Here is a 14,375-nt window from a genome sequence, read left to right as displayed (position 1 = left end):
TCTGGAGGTCCGCAGGTTGAAGACCACTGCAGCCTTCGTCATCATCCAGACCGGCCTAGTGACGTTGCCTTGACAACGACTCACAGGGACGTCCGTGCACAGCAGATGTCCCTGCACATGAACGTCCCTGTGCGTCGTCGTCAAGGCAACGTAACTAGTCCGGGGCCGGCCCGGAGTGTAGAAGAGGGCCTCTCGGTGAAAATGGACAGCCCGTAACGACTAACCCTCCCCACCGGACGGTCCCTGCAGCATAGATGGCCCGGACCAGCTCACCCTTCCTTCCCACCGAGGGGAGGTGAGTAGAAAACTAAAAGGGGGTCTGGATGATGATGAAGGCCGCAGTGGTCTTCAACCTGCGGACCTCCAGATGTTTCAAAACTACAACTCCCAGCATTCCCTGACAGCTGATGGCTGTCCGGGAATGCTGGGAGTTGTAGTTTTGCAACATCTGGAGGTCCGCAGGTTGAAGACTACTGAGAAGGGATTGACAGGCGGTGAAAATGACAGGGTGATGATGACGGGGGTGATAATGACAGGGTGATGATGACAGGGTGATGATGATGGGGGTGTTAATGACGGGGGTCTGGATGATGACAGGGGGGGATGATGACATGGGGGATGATGTATTTCCCACCCTAGGCTTATAGTCGAGTCAATAACTTTTTTTTTTTTTTTTTTTTTTTTTTTTTTTTTTTTCCTGGGTTTTTGGGGTGAAATTAGGGGCATCGGCTTATATTTGGGTCGGCTTATACTCAGTATATACAGTACATAACAGTTTTAAGAACTCTGACTTCTCACTAAGTGTAGCTCACTTTACTAACACTTCAGAATAAGTGAAATACTCTAGTACATTCTTGCCAATCTATGCTGTCTAAAATGGTGGCATTTTTTGTGTGTATTTTTGAAACTGTATTTATTTGGTGTGATGCAAAAATGAAGAGGGTTGGCAAAGACTCTCTTTATAAATATAGCCTATAAAGGGCTGTTTTGTGTTCGGAAGACCATTTAGAGACAGAAAGAGTCTCTGTCCCAAGAAGACATAGAGATAGCAGAATCTATTAGTCATATAGCTACTGCACAGAGGACTGTTGAGGTCAATAAATGGGCACCTTCTGATTTTAATGCTCTGCTTTTACAGTGGATGTGCTCAAGGGCCAAATGATTCCCCCAGCAATGACAACTGATAACAGAGGGAAGCAATCTGCGACTTGCGTTGGGACAGCTCAAGAAAAACATAGTTGTTCAAAGGTGACAACCAAAATAAATTGTACAGATGGTCAAAACTCACAAATCACATAATTTGTCTTTTTTTCTTTATAAATATGATTCACATTCTCCAAGCTTCAAACTGTTTTAATTTAGACATTAAGGATATAAATGATTTAGTGATAAAAAATGACCTTATATTTGACTTCTATTTCTTTGTCTGTCAGTCCTCTTAGTTATTTAAGGCTAAGGGTTATATATATATTCAACATTTAGAATGTAAAAAACTTAGACACAAGTCTTACAGAACCAATAAAACATAATATTTATTCAAAATAACATGTAATAACATGATAAAAAAATATGTATATTTGTAATTACTTCTTCGGCTGTGCTCATATCTCCTAAGTTGTGCGTTTTCTGTCTGTCTATCGGTATGATACATTCAGGGTATATGTCAGCATACTGGCAGAAAATATAACATATACTGCTCCAAATCTGAGCCATAGACATTCAGTTCAGTGGACGGAATGGAGCCATTAGTAGACTGACTGCACTTATGAGTTCTGCAAAATAACAGCATATGCTTGGAAATACAGTAGACCAAATGCAGTCACTTGTAGACTACATTCAGTCCATTAAACTGAATGTAAGTGGACACAGGGAGTAATCTGCAGGTATAGTAATGCTGCACAAAACAGTTGTGACATAATCCAAAAGGAGATTTTAATGAAAAATTTGATAAGCAATGTGCTGACATAAATGGTAAGTTTAACCCCTTCCTGCTATAGGATGTATGCGTATGTCCTAGCGATCTCCTGCACTGCCGCAGGTAGCGCAGGACATCGGCGGCGGGACTCGGCTGTCAGTCACAGCCGGGGACCCACCGCAGCTGCCAGGTGTTGGATTTTTGGTGTTGACACCGCGCTCTCCCTGTTCGCCAATGGCGGCGCTGCGATACTATCGCAGGTTGCCTTTGGTTGCTATGGCAGCAGGAGGTCAGATGATGTGAAGCCTGTGAGATCGAGCCCCAGAATGGATCGTGCAGTCTGTAGTATCTGCAGCAAATCAGGTTATACTGTGCTGCAGTACACATGTATTGCAGCATATTATATCCTGTAAAAAGTGAAAAATGTAATAATAAAAGGTTGTTCAATAGGGGGGCGTGGCCTGGACGCTGAGCCGAACGGACGCATGTTGAACTAGCTCCGCTCTGAACCGTGTTGTTTAGCATCCTGTTTCCATCCTGGACCTCAGAACTTTGCCTCAGAGGCTTCGGAACCGCAGTGGATCGGTGGGGTCCATCATGCCAGCTAATAAGAGCGGTGTGGCGGCAGCCGCGAAGTTGCAGGGTTTCGCGCGCGGCCAAGACCAAGATGGCGCCGGGCCTTCTTCCTCCGCTCCTGCTGAGCCGGTCGCTGACTCCTGCCCTGAGACTCCCTCTACACTGGCCGCTGCCCCGGGGGAGATGACCCTAAGCGAGGTATCTGCGCAACTTCTGGCTGCCATTACTATGTGCAAAACTTCCCTGACGAGTATGCTGGAGGAGGTGAAGATTGATATTGGCCTAATCAGGCAGGACCTGCACAATCTCCGAGACAGGGTGAGACAGGCTGAAGCTCGTATCTCCTCAGTCGAGGACTCGGTGGCGCCCTTACCAGCAGCGATCTCAGACCTTGAGCGCACTGCGTCGCAATGGAAAGAGAAGGCAGACGACCTGGAGAACCGGCTGCGGAGGAACAACCTCCGAATTGTTGGCCTGCCGGAGCACTCTGAGGGACAGGACCCCGGCTCCTTTATCGAAAAATGGCTGCGTGAGCTGTTGCCTGATGCCCCGTTCACTACCACCTTCGCGGTGGAGAGGGCACACCGGGTCCCGACTCGCCCCCTCCCGCCAGGGGCCCCGCCGAGGCCGCTTCTAGCCAGAATGCTGAACTGCAACGACCGGGACATCGCCTTACGACTGCTCCGTCGCCTGCCAGAGCTCACCTTCAACGGGTCTCCGGTATCGATATTCCCTGACTTCTCCCAGGACCTGCAGAAGCGTGCCACCTTCCAAGCAGTGAAGCGGAAGCTGAGGGACATGGCGATACCCTATTCCATGGTGTACCCAGCCCGACTGAGGGTCGTGGATGGTGAGAGGGCCATCTTCTTCATTACCCCGCAGGAGGCCGACGAGTGGGCCTCAAGGAGGCGCAATGTGAGGCGCTGAGGTCCTGAACGCCATTTGGGCCCGGCTGGGCCTTGCCGTTTATCGCACTGTCTGGAGCTCCCGGATTGCCGGTGGACTGTGAGTACTGCTGTCTACAGTGACTTGCTTTTGGGCCCCCTGGTGTACCCCTGCACCCATCTCCCGGTCCCCTCATGGCCTACTCCCCCTTGAGCATATACACTCTGGGAAGCACCCAACTGCCACCTTTACCCGTGGACTTTTACTCTCCGTACCTGCATACCCCACCTGGATACCCCACCCGATCTTACCGTCTTACCCCCCCCTCCCCCCCCCCGTGGACTGCCCCTCAGTAACTGTATGCTCCCTCTCATGCCGGACCCATACAGACCCCTTCCTCATGCTGTCCTGTGCCCAACGAACTCTGCATCCTCTCTGTACCGTTTATCCCCTTCCCCTAGGCTGGACTTCCCCGCAGGGGACCTGGTAATACACTGGTGACTGCTGCCATACACCCGCGACTGCAGCAGTTCTGATGACCCGCTACCACTCTGCTGAAGGGACTTGGAGCCCGGTTGCTACCTCAGGACTGCATGTTACTCTGACCTGCTCATACTCGCTACACTGTGCAGCATATTGCCCGGATTTTGGCCCACCCGTATTTCCCCTTGTTTATGTACCCTAGTTAACTGATGGTGCTGCTGTTTGTCCCTGGTGGCAGATCGTGAGGTCTCGTTTCCCTGCGACCTTGATTCACACGGTTCCCCCCGTATTATACATCTTCTCTGGGCCCTAGGCCATTGGCCTTTTGCATGTTGCATCTGTTTATGACCCTCTTGTTTTGTCTTTGTCTAGTGTTTTGTGTCTGTTTCGTTTTGTGTACGTCCCGGTCGGGCTGCCTGCCCTTTTTCCCTCTTCCCTGCGTTCCTTCTTTGTGGTTTCCCTGCTCCTCCACTCCCTTCTGTCGCTTCCCTACTTGCCCCCTCCTCTACTTTCACGTCGTGTACTCGTTTTACCCCTGTTCCTCTTCTCTCACCATCCCTTTCATTTCAGCTTCACTCTCTCTACATGGCGAACGTTAGGTATCTTTCGTGGAATGTGAGGGGTCTTGGCTGTCCTCGTAAGCGGTCTCTGGTGTATGCCACTATACGTAAGTACCAACCTACTGTGGTTTGTTTGCAGGAGACGCACTTAACTGCTCCTAACACTCGGTGGTTGTCTAGGCCCTGGGTGCAATGGACGCTACACTCTTGCCACACCTCGCATTCCAGGGGAGTCTCTTTTATGATACACAAATCCCTGAGATGGGAGGCGAGGCACACTCGGGTTGACTCTGAGGGCAGGTTTGTTTTCATTTTTTCACTTATTGACAATTCCCCATATGTCCTCTTGGGTATTTATGTCCCTCCTCCTGGTGCCCTGGAGGTTCTCCACCAAGCTGCAGTTTTCGCTGCCTCTTTTCCAGGGGCTAGAGTTCTCTGCATGGGTGACTTCAATAATGTGTTGGATCCGGCTCTGGATAGGAGAGGGGTTGGCATTGTTCCTTCCTCTTCCCCGACTCCGCTAAGCGCCCTGGTTCAGGAGCTAGGTTGGAGGGACACTTTTCGACATTTGCATCCCCATGCCCGCGTATACTCTTGTCAGGCCGCTAGCGGCAATTCCCTTTCACGTATAGATATGATGTTGGGTAACCCACTTGTACTCCCTATGGTTCAGGCTGTGGCGTATGTTACTAGGGGGGTCTCCGATCACTCCCCTCTCCTACTGACCCTACAGACCCCTGGCCCTTCTAATATTCGGAGCTGGAAATTAAATCCTTATTGGCTGTCCTTATTTGGCCCTCATGATGGTATACCTGTACAACTATCCATGTTCTTCGTAGATCATAATGGGGTTGACGACCTCATTTTAGTATGGGAAACCGCTAAAGCATTCCTACGGGGGTGTTTACAATCGGCCATATCTTATATTAAAAGGGAGGCGATGAGGGAGGAGTCTGAGCTGGGGGATCGCTGTGCTGACCTGGAGAGGACCTACATCACTGACCCGACCGATGACAATAAAACTGTATGGCTGCATGCGGGGCGACAGTATCTACATTGTTTGCAGGAGAAAGCGGCTCGTAAGCTTTTTTTTACCCAACAGAAGGCCTTTGAGATGGGAAATCAGTCCAGTAGATTACTAGCCCACCTTATACATCAGAACGCCCAGTCTCCGACGGTACTACAGGTCCGTTCGGTGGATGGGACTGTATTGACCACTACTTCCCAGATATCTGACAGATTTGTCTCTTTCTACTCTGATTTATACACCTCTTAGGCCACATACTCCTCACGGGAACTTTCTGACTACCTGGATGACATCACATTCCCTCGACTGTCCGCTGTTAGTGCCTCCTCTCTGGAGTCGGAGCTGACTATAGAAGAACTGGAGGATGCCTTGGGTGCCCTGGCGAGAGGTAAATCGCCGGGCCCCGATGGCATTCCAGTGGAAGTTTACCAGCAATACAAGGAGCAGCTGGCTCCGGTGTTGCTGGCCATGTATAACTGTGCGTTTGCCTCTGACGTGCTGCCTGAGTCCTTTTATGATGCTACTATAGTGGTCATTTTGAAGCCGGATAAGGACCCTCTGGAATGTTCTTCGTATAGGCCCATTTCCCTCCTCAACTTAGATTATAAGTTGCTCGCTAAAATACTCTCCCTCCGGCTGAATCGTGTTATTTTGGAAATCATTCATGCGGATCAATCAGGCTTTATGCCTGGGAGGTCCACATCTGATAACATCAGGAGGGTCCAGACACTCACCCAATTAGGTGCTACTGGGGGGAGGGATTGGGCGCTGGCCTCTTTAGACACGGCTAAGGCTTTTGACTCCGTTGAGTGGTCCTTCCTGCTGGAAACTCTTCGGAGATTTGGATTCGGACCTAACTTTATAAAATGGATTTCCCTTTTATATAGATCCCCAAGGGCGCGCATGTCCATCAACGGTGCTCTTTCTCCTTATTTCTCCCTGGGCAGGGGCACGCGACAGGGGTGCCCTATCTCTCCCCTATTATTTGCTATTGCTATTGAACCTTTGGCCCTTCGGATCCGTCAGCATCCGGGATACGCTGGTATAAGCATTGGCTCGAGGGAGGATAGGGTAGGCCTGTATGCTGATGACATGATCTTATTCATGTCTGATCCTGCGTGCACTCTGGCTTTGGGGATTGACCTTATTGACAAATTTGGGGTTTACTCGGGTCTTAGGATCAACTGGAGCAAGTCGGTGTATATGCCCATCAGAGATTCTCCGGTAGGGAATTGTTTACATGGCCTACGGGTTGTAGATCAGTTCAAATATTTAGGCATCATTATCAACAGGCGGTTTGGGGAGGATCACCAGACGAACATTCTACCTCTTCTATCCTATGTCCGTGCCAAATTCCGGACCTGGGCTGCCCTGCCCCTTTCTGTTGCGGGACGCATTAATCTCATCAAAATGGTGGTCCTCCCCAAGTGTCTTTATCTGTTAGAACATGCGTCAGCCATAGTACCAGTCTCCTTTTTTAAGCAGCTGCATTCTCTCTTTCCTCCGTTTATTTGGGGCTCTAATAGATCCAAGCTGAAACTGACCACATTGCAACGACCTAGAACTCAGGGAGGTATGTCACTACCCGACCTACAGCTATACTACATGGCTGGCCAGCTCAGGTATCTTAGACACTGGGTTTCCTTGCAGCCCCTCCCCAATAGTGAGCATCACCTTGCCCACAGTCTACACCTCTCTCACCTGTGGCCCGTCTTAGAGGGTAGGGTTGGCCTGGGGGGCCCTTGGCTTCCTTTGCATAGACTGGCCCTGAAACTCTGGACCTATGCTAAACGTTTATTTGCCTTTACGGACAACCTGCTGGATAGACAACTGTGGCATGATCCTACGTTGCCGCACTTCTCTGACCAACTGCATCCGCACTTTTGGAGGTCCTATGGTGTGATCTCCGTTGGTGATGTCTATGATGGCAGTGCCTTTAGGGACTTCCAGTACTTTATTGACGTTAAATCTGTCCCCAGACGATCGTTTTACCGATACCTCCAGCTCAGACACGCCTTCCAAGTACAATTCCCTGGGTCTAGTGCTCCATTCTCTCACTTCCCGGTTATTGGGGTGTTCACCACTCAGGGGCCCCGGGGACTTATATCGGCTCTATATACTGCCCTTTTGAATGCTAAGATGGGGGGGGAGCCGCTGTCGGTTGAGGCGCGCTGGAGAAGCTGTGTAGCTGACATGACTGATGAGGAGTGGGATGATGCCCTCTCCTCACACCTGTACGTCTCACCCTCTATCAACAACAGACTAATTCAGCTGTACATGTTCCACCAGTCGTACCTCACCCCGATACGCTTGACTAAAATGGGTAGGCGCCCAGACTCATCTTGCCACCGTTGTGGACATCCTGACTCTGACTTTATGCACATGATGTGGTCCTGCCATTATATAGCATCATTCTGGTCCGAGGTGACACAGTTTCTTACTTCCTTAACTCGACGACCGGTGCCGATGCTCCCGAGGCACTGCCTTTTGGGTCTTTTTGATGAGGAACTGTGGTCGCCAACTGAGATCATCTTCCTCAGGGAGGTCCTCTTCCTTGCACGCAAGGCCATAGCATTGCGTTGGATGGACTCTAGGACTCCCACGGTTGCTGGTTGGAAGGCCCTCGTGAACACCTCAGTGAACTATGAGTATCTGGTTTACAAACATCGTAAGAACCCTGCCAAGTTCTATAAAATATGGGCGTCCTGGTGTGCCTCCCCCCATGCTCAATACACGGTATCCAGGTTCTTGGCAGCAAGAGACCTCATTCTATCACAGTCTTCTCCCCCGGCTACTTGATTTCTCTTTTCTTGTCTGACCTAGATTGATCTTTCCCCCCCTTCTTTGTTTCTCTTTCTCCTTTCCCCCTTACTTTTTCTTTCCCCCCCCCCCCCCTTTTTTTTTTTCTTTTTTTTTTTCTTTCTCATCTCCCTCTTCCTCTTCCCTGACCTGGACGGATTTGTGTGATGTTTTTACGTTTGTAGTGTCTCGTCTTTGTGTTTGTCTTTGTTTCCCTTTCCATAGTTCTTGAGTTCCCACCAAACGGTGGTTGGTTTTAATGTTTTCTGTGTTTTAGTTGATTCATTGCTGATGTAACTGCTCGTGTCATGCTGCTGAATGATTATCCTTCTTCCGGCACGGTGTCGGATGATACCTGTATTTCTCACCGCCAGCTTTTGATACTTTTCGTATGTATTTATTGTGTTGAGCACTTACATTGCAATAAAAACAGTTTAAAAAAAAAAAAAAAAAAAAAAAAAAAAAGGTTGTTCAATACATGAAGTGTAAAAAAAAAAAAAAAAAAAAAAAGTTTCCCAATAAAACCCTGTTTTGTCATCAAAAAAGATCAAAAACACAAATCATATTAGGGCTGGGCGGTATGACCAAATATGTGTATCACGGTATTTTTGTGACTCATGGCGGTTCCACGGTATATAATGGTATTACCCCCCCCCCCCCCAAATTAATTATCAGCCCAGCGCTGCGCTGTCCGCATCGGGTTAAATACTCACAAATCAGCTGCAAGTGCTGCCCTCCTCGCCCTCCTGTTTGTTGCGGCCGCCAGCGCTGACACTCTTTACTGTACGCTGTATACCTATGCCCGGGCTGCAAAAGGTAAACAAAATAAACTTTAACTCACGTTCCTACGTCGGCCTTACGCTCTTCCTGGGGACGGGAACGTCGGAGAGCTGTCAGCCTATCACTGGCCGCAGCGATGTTCCGCCTCGGCCGGTGATAGGCTGAGCCCACTGTCATGTAATAAGCCAGATTCTTACATAACAGTGGGCTCAACCTATCACTGGCCGAGGCGGAACATCGCTGTGGCCGGTGATAGGCTGACGGCTGTCCGACATTCCCATCCCTAGGAAGCTGGTCCAGACTGATGGGGAAGGTGAGTTAAAGTTTATTTTGTTTATCTTTGGCAGCCCGGGCATAGGGATACAGCATACAGTATAGAGTGTCAGTGCCGGCGGCCCACAACAAACAGGAGGACGAGGAGGGCAGCGCTTGCATGTAATATGTGAGTATTTACCCCGATGGGTACAGCGCAGCGCTGGGCTGATAATTAATTGGGGGGGGGGGGGGGGCAGAACAGTGCTCATGGGTCACATATGATTAGTTGGGGATCATTGGGGACAGCGCAGCGCTGGGTTGATAACTCATTCATTCCCGAGGGGGAGGGTCCCAACCGGTATTGGGGGAGGGTCCCAACCGGTATTGCGGTATGGGAAAAATTCATTTCATGCAGCACAAAAATTTCGGTATTTGGTATGAACCGGTATACCGCCCAGCCCTAAATCATATATATAATAGGTATTGACACGTCCATAATGATGTGTACTATAAAACTATAATGTAAATTATCCTGCACGGTGAACGCCGTGAAAAAAAAAAGCAAAAAGTGCTAAAGTTTCCAATTTTGGTACAAATAGCGGAATAGAAAAGAACAAAAGATTGCAAGTATCACAACAATTATACCAATAAAAAGTACGGCTCATCCTGCAAAAATTAGGGCTGTTGGAAAATAAATGGCATAAAAATAATTTTGCTCAGAAAAGGAAAAAGAACATAGAAAGCTATTTAAATGGGTATTGCCATAATCGGACTGACCCACAGAATAAATATAACATCACTTTTACCGCACATTGTTCACCATAAAAAATAAAAAAATATAAAATTTTCCAGTTTTTCCCAATATTTTGGAGTTTTTCACAAAAAAAGCTGCATGTGTCAACAAAAATGCACCACTTGTATAAAGTACAATATGTCACATAAAACTATCTCAGAATTGCTCCATTCAGAGAAAGCGTTCAAAAGATAACCATTTAAAGAGACCCAGGCAAATGTAAAAAAAAAAAGAGCATAGACACCTTTTCCCCTACACAAAGGATAGGGGATAAGATGTCTGAACGTGGGGGTCCCGCTGCTGGAGATCCCCGAAATCTCTCCTGCAGCCCCGGAGTCATCACTGCATTGAGCTAAGTTTGCTCCGTGCGTGATGACTCACGATACAGGGGACGGAGTATTGTGACATTACGGCTCCACCCCCTCGCAACATCACACTCCGCCCCCTCCCTTAGACTTGCATTGAGGGGGCATGACTTCGGGAGGGGGTGGAGCCGCGATGTCACGATACTCCAGCCCCTGTATCGTGAGTCATCAGGCACAGAGCAAACTTAGCTTAGGGATGCAGGAGAGATCCTTTGGATAGGGGATAAGATGTCTAGGGTGGATTACCCCTTTAAGGTAAAAAATGGGTCCGTCCTTAAGGGGTTAATGGTCCAAAGTAGCTCTATTTAACAACTTTACACAGTAATTGTGCCATGAAACGAGAGTATGGATTGTGTTTTAACCATCTAAAAAAATGAGATACCAATAACATATTAGTCCAGCTTTACTTTAATCTCTTAAGGACCAATGACGTTGTGGAACTTCATGGCACCCTGGGCCTTAAGGACCAATGACGTTCCACAATGTCATGGCGTTTTCCGGTCTCTGCCGCTCGCCGGGCAGAGATCGGAACCAGATGCCTGCTGAAATCCTTCAGCAGGCATCCAGGGCAAACGCCGAGGGGGGCCATGTAGGCCCCCCATGTCGGCGATTGCCGCAAATCGCAAGGGAAATCGTCCTTGCGATCTGCGGCGATACCGGGCTGATCGGGTCTCTGGGACCCGACCACCCGGTAATTTCGCATGATCCCGGCTGTCACAGACAGCCAGGACCATGCTGGAGCCTAGGAGCCCTGCGATCCGTCGGTTAACTAACCGACCAATCGCAGGGGGGGCGGTTACTTCCTCCCGTCATGCCCGGCCCCTTGAAGTCCGGAGAGGACGGGAAGAAGACCGGAGGACGCGGCGGGGGACGGGGAAGTGCTGGGGACCAGCCCCGGTACTTACCTCGTCCCTGAAGACCCGGATCCCGGCGAGGAAGATGGCGGCGGCGGCGACAGGTGAGTAGATCTATAGCCGCGGTCGGGCCCTTTACAGCAATGCACGTCGCCGTAAAGCGACATGCATTGCTGTAATGGGACCTTGTAAACTACAACTCCCAGCATGCCCAGACAGCCCTTGGCGTCTGGGCATGCTGGGAGTTGTAGTTTTGCAACATCTGGAGGTCCACAGTTTGGAGACCACTGTGCCCTTCCAGATGTTGGAAAACTACACATCCTCAGCATGCCCTTACTGTCCAGGCATGCTGGGAGTTGTAGTTCTGTAACATCTGGCCCTTCGTTGCAGAACTACAACTCCCAGCATGCCTGGACAGTTTTGGCATACTGGGAGTTGTAGTTTTGCAACATCTGGAAGGGCACAGATTGGGAACCACTGTATTAGTGGTCTGCAAACTGTAGTCCTCCAGATGTTGCAAAACTACAACTCTAAGCATGCTGGGAGTTGTAGTTCGGCAACATCTGGCTCTAAAGATGTTGCCGAACTACTACTCCCAGCATGCCTGAGAATGCTGGGAGTTGTGGTTTTGCAACAACAGGAGGCACACTGGTTGGGAAACATTGTCTGTTTCCTAAATCAGTGTTTCCCAACCCGTGTGCCTCCAGCTGTTGCAAAACTATAACTACCAGCATGCACTGATGGACTGTGCATGCTGGGAGTTGTAGTTTTGCAACAGCTGGAGGTCCCCCCCACCCCCCCCCCCTGTGAATGTACAGGATACACTCACATGGGCAGGGGCTTACAGCGAGTATCAGGCTGCAAGTTTGCGATGCAGCAAATTTTGCGCGGCAGCTCAAACTCGCTGTAATCCCCCGCCCGTGTGACTGTACCGTAAAAACACTACACTACACTAACACAAAATAAAATAAAAAGTAAAAAAACACTACATATACACACACCCCTACACAGCCCCCCTCCCCAATAAAAATGAAAGCGTCTGGTACGCCACTGTTTCCAAAATGGAGCCTGTAGCTGTTGCAAAACAACAACTCCCAGTATTGCCGGACAGCCGTTAACTGTCCAGGCATGCTGGGAGTTTTGCAACAGCTGGAGGCACCCTGTTTGGGAATCACTGGCGTAGAATACCCCTATGTCCACCCCTATGCAAATCCCTAATTCAGGCCTCAAATGCGCATGGCGCTCTCTCACTTTGAAGCCCTCTCGTATTTCAAGGCAACAGTTTAGGGTCACATATGGGGTATCGCCGTACTCGGGAGAAATTGCCTAACAAATTTTGGGGGGATTTTTCTCCTTTCACCCCTTATGAAAAGGTGAAGTTGGGGGTCTACACCAGCATGTTAGTGTAAAAAAAAAAATGTTTTACACTAACATGCTGGTGTTGCCCCATACTTTTCATTTTGACAAGAGGTAAAAGGGAAAAACGCCCCCCAAAATTTGTAATGCAATTTCTCCCGACTATGGAGATACCCCATATGTGGGTGCAAAGTGCTCTGGGGGCGCACAACAAGGCCCAGAAGGGAGAGTGTGCCATGTACATTTGAGGTGATTTGCACAGGGCTGGCTGATTGTTACAGCGGTTTTGACAAACGCAAAAAAAACAAAACCCCACATGTGACCCCATTTCGGAAACTACACCCCTCACGGAATGTAATGAGGGGTGCAGTGAGAATTTACACCCCACTGGTGTCTGACAGATCTTTGGAACAGTGGGCTGTGCAAATAAAAAATGTTGTACAGACCACTGTTCCAAAGATCTGACAGACACCAGTGGGGGGTAAATGCTCACTGTACCCCTTGTTACGTTCCTCAAGGGGTCTAGTTTCCAAAATGGTATGCCATGTGGGGGTTATTTTGCTGTACTGGCACCATAGGGGCTTCCTAAATGCGACATGCCCCCCGAGGGTTCCAAATTTTGGGGGGTATTTTCTGCTATTAACCCTTGCAAAAATGTGAAATTTGGGGGGGAAACACACATTTTAGTGAATTTTTTTTTTTTTTTACGTATGCAAAAGTCGTGAAACCCCTGTGGGGTATTAAGGCTCACTTTATTCCTTGTTACGTTCCTCAAGGGGTCTAGTTTCCAAAATGGTATGCCATGTGGGTATTTTTTGCTGTCCTGGCACCATAGGGGCTTCCTAAATGCGACATGCCCCCGAGCAAAATTTGCTCTCAAAAAGCCAAATATGACTCCTTCTCTTCTGAGCATTGTAGTTCGCCCGTAGTGCACTTCAGGTCAACTTATGGGGTACCTCCATACTCGGAAGAGATGGGGTTACAAATTTTGGGGGGTATTTTCTGCTATTAACCCTTGCATACATGTGAAATTTGGGTGGAAACACACATTTTAGTGAAATTTTTTAAACATTTTTTTACATATGCAAAAGTCGTGAAACACCTGTGGGGTATTAAGGCTCACTTTGTTCCTTGTTACGTTCCTCAAGGGGTCTAGTTTCCAAAATGGTATGCCATGTGGGTATTTTTTCCTGTTCTGGCACCATAGGGGCTTCCTAAATGTAACATGCCCCCCAAAAACCATTTCAGAAAAACGTACTCTCCAAAATCCCCTCGTCGCTCCTTCGCTTCTGAGCCCTCTACTGCGCCCGTCGAACAATTTACAGACATATGAGGTATGTGCTTACTCGAGAGAAATTGGGCTACAAATATAAGTATACATTTTCTCCTTTTACTCCTTGTAAAAATTCAAAAATTGGGTCTAAAAGAACATGCAAGTGTAAAAAATGAAGATTGTGAATTTTCTCCTTCACTTTGCTGCTATTCCTGTGAAACACCTAAAGGGTTAAAACGCTGACTGAATGTCATTTTGAATACTTTGGGGGGTGCAGTTTTTATAATGGGGTCATTTATGGGGTATTTCTAAGATGAAGACCCTTCAAATCCACTTCAAACCTGAACTGGTCCCTGAAAAATTGTGATTTTGGAAATTTTGTGAAAAATTGGAAAATTGCTGCTGAACTTTGAAGCCCTCTGATGTCTTCCAAAAGTAAAAACTCGTAAATTTT

General features: G+C 48.5%; 1 protein-coding gene and 1 long non-coding RNA gene across 16 annotated transcripts in view; one reads left to right on the top strand and one right to left on the bottom strand.

Annotated features, from left to right (window-relative positions):
• Nucleotides 1-14,375, bottom strand: part of MBNL2 (muscleblind like splicing regulator 2) — a 125,822-nt gene that overhangs the window by 57,295 nt on the left and 54,152 nt on the right. The gene's annotated exons all lie outside the window — the stretch shown is intronic.
• LOC130355471 (uncharacterized) overlaps nucleotides 102-14,375 on the top strand; it is a 48,513-nt gene continuing 34,239 nt past the window's right edge. Inside the window, exons 1-2 of the long non-coding RNA XR_008888538.1 lie at nucleotides 102-295; nucleotides 1,139-1,248. This is a non-coding gene — a long non-coding RNA (uncharacterized LOC130355471). The remainder of the gene's footprint in view (nucleotides 296-1,138; nucleotides 1,249-14,375) is intronic.

Source organism: Hyla sarda, chromosome 2 (assembly GCF_029499605.1).
Source record: "Hyla sarda isolate aHylSar1 chromosome 2, aHylSar1.hap1, whole genome shotgun sequence".
NCBI classification, from domain to species: domain Eukaryota; kingdom Metazoa; phylum Chordata; class Amphibia; order Anura; family Hylidae; genus Hyla; species Hyla sarda.
The sequence above is the reverse complement of the archived record's forward strand: the minus strand, read 5'-3'. Positions and strand labels throughout refer to the sequence as shown.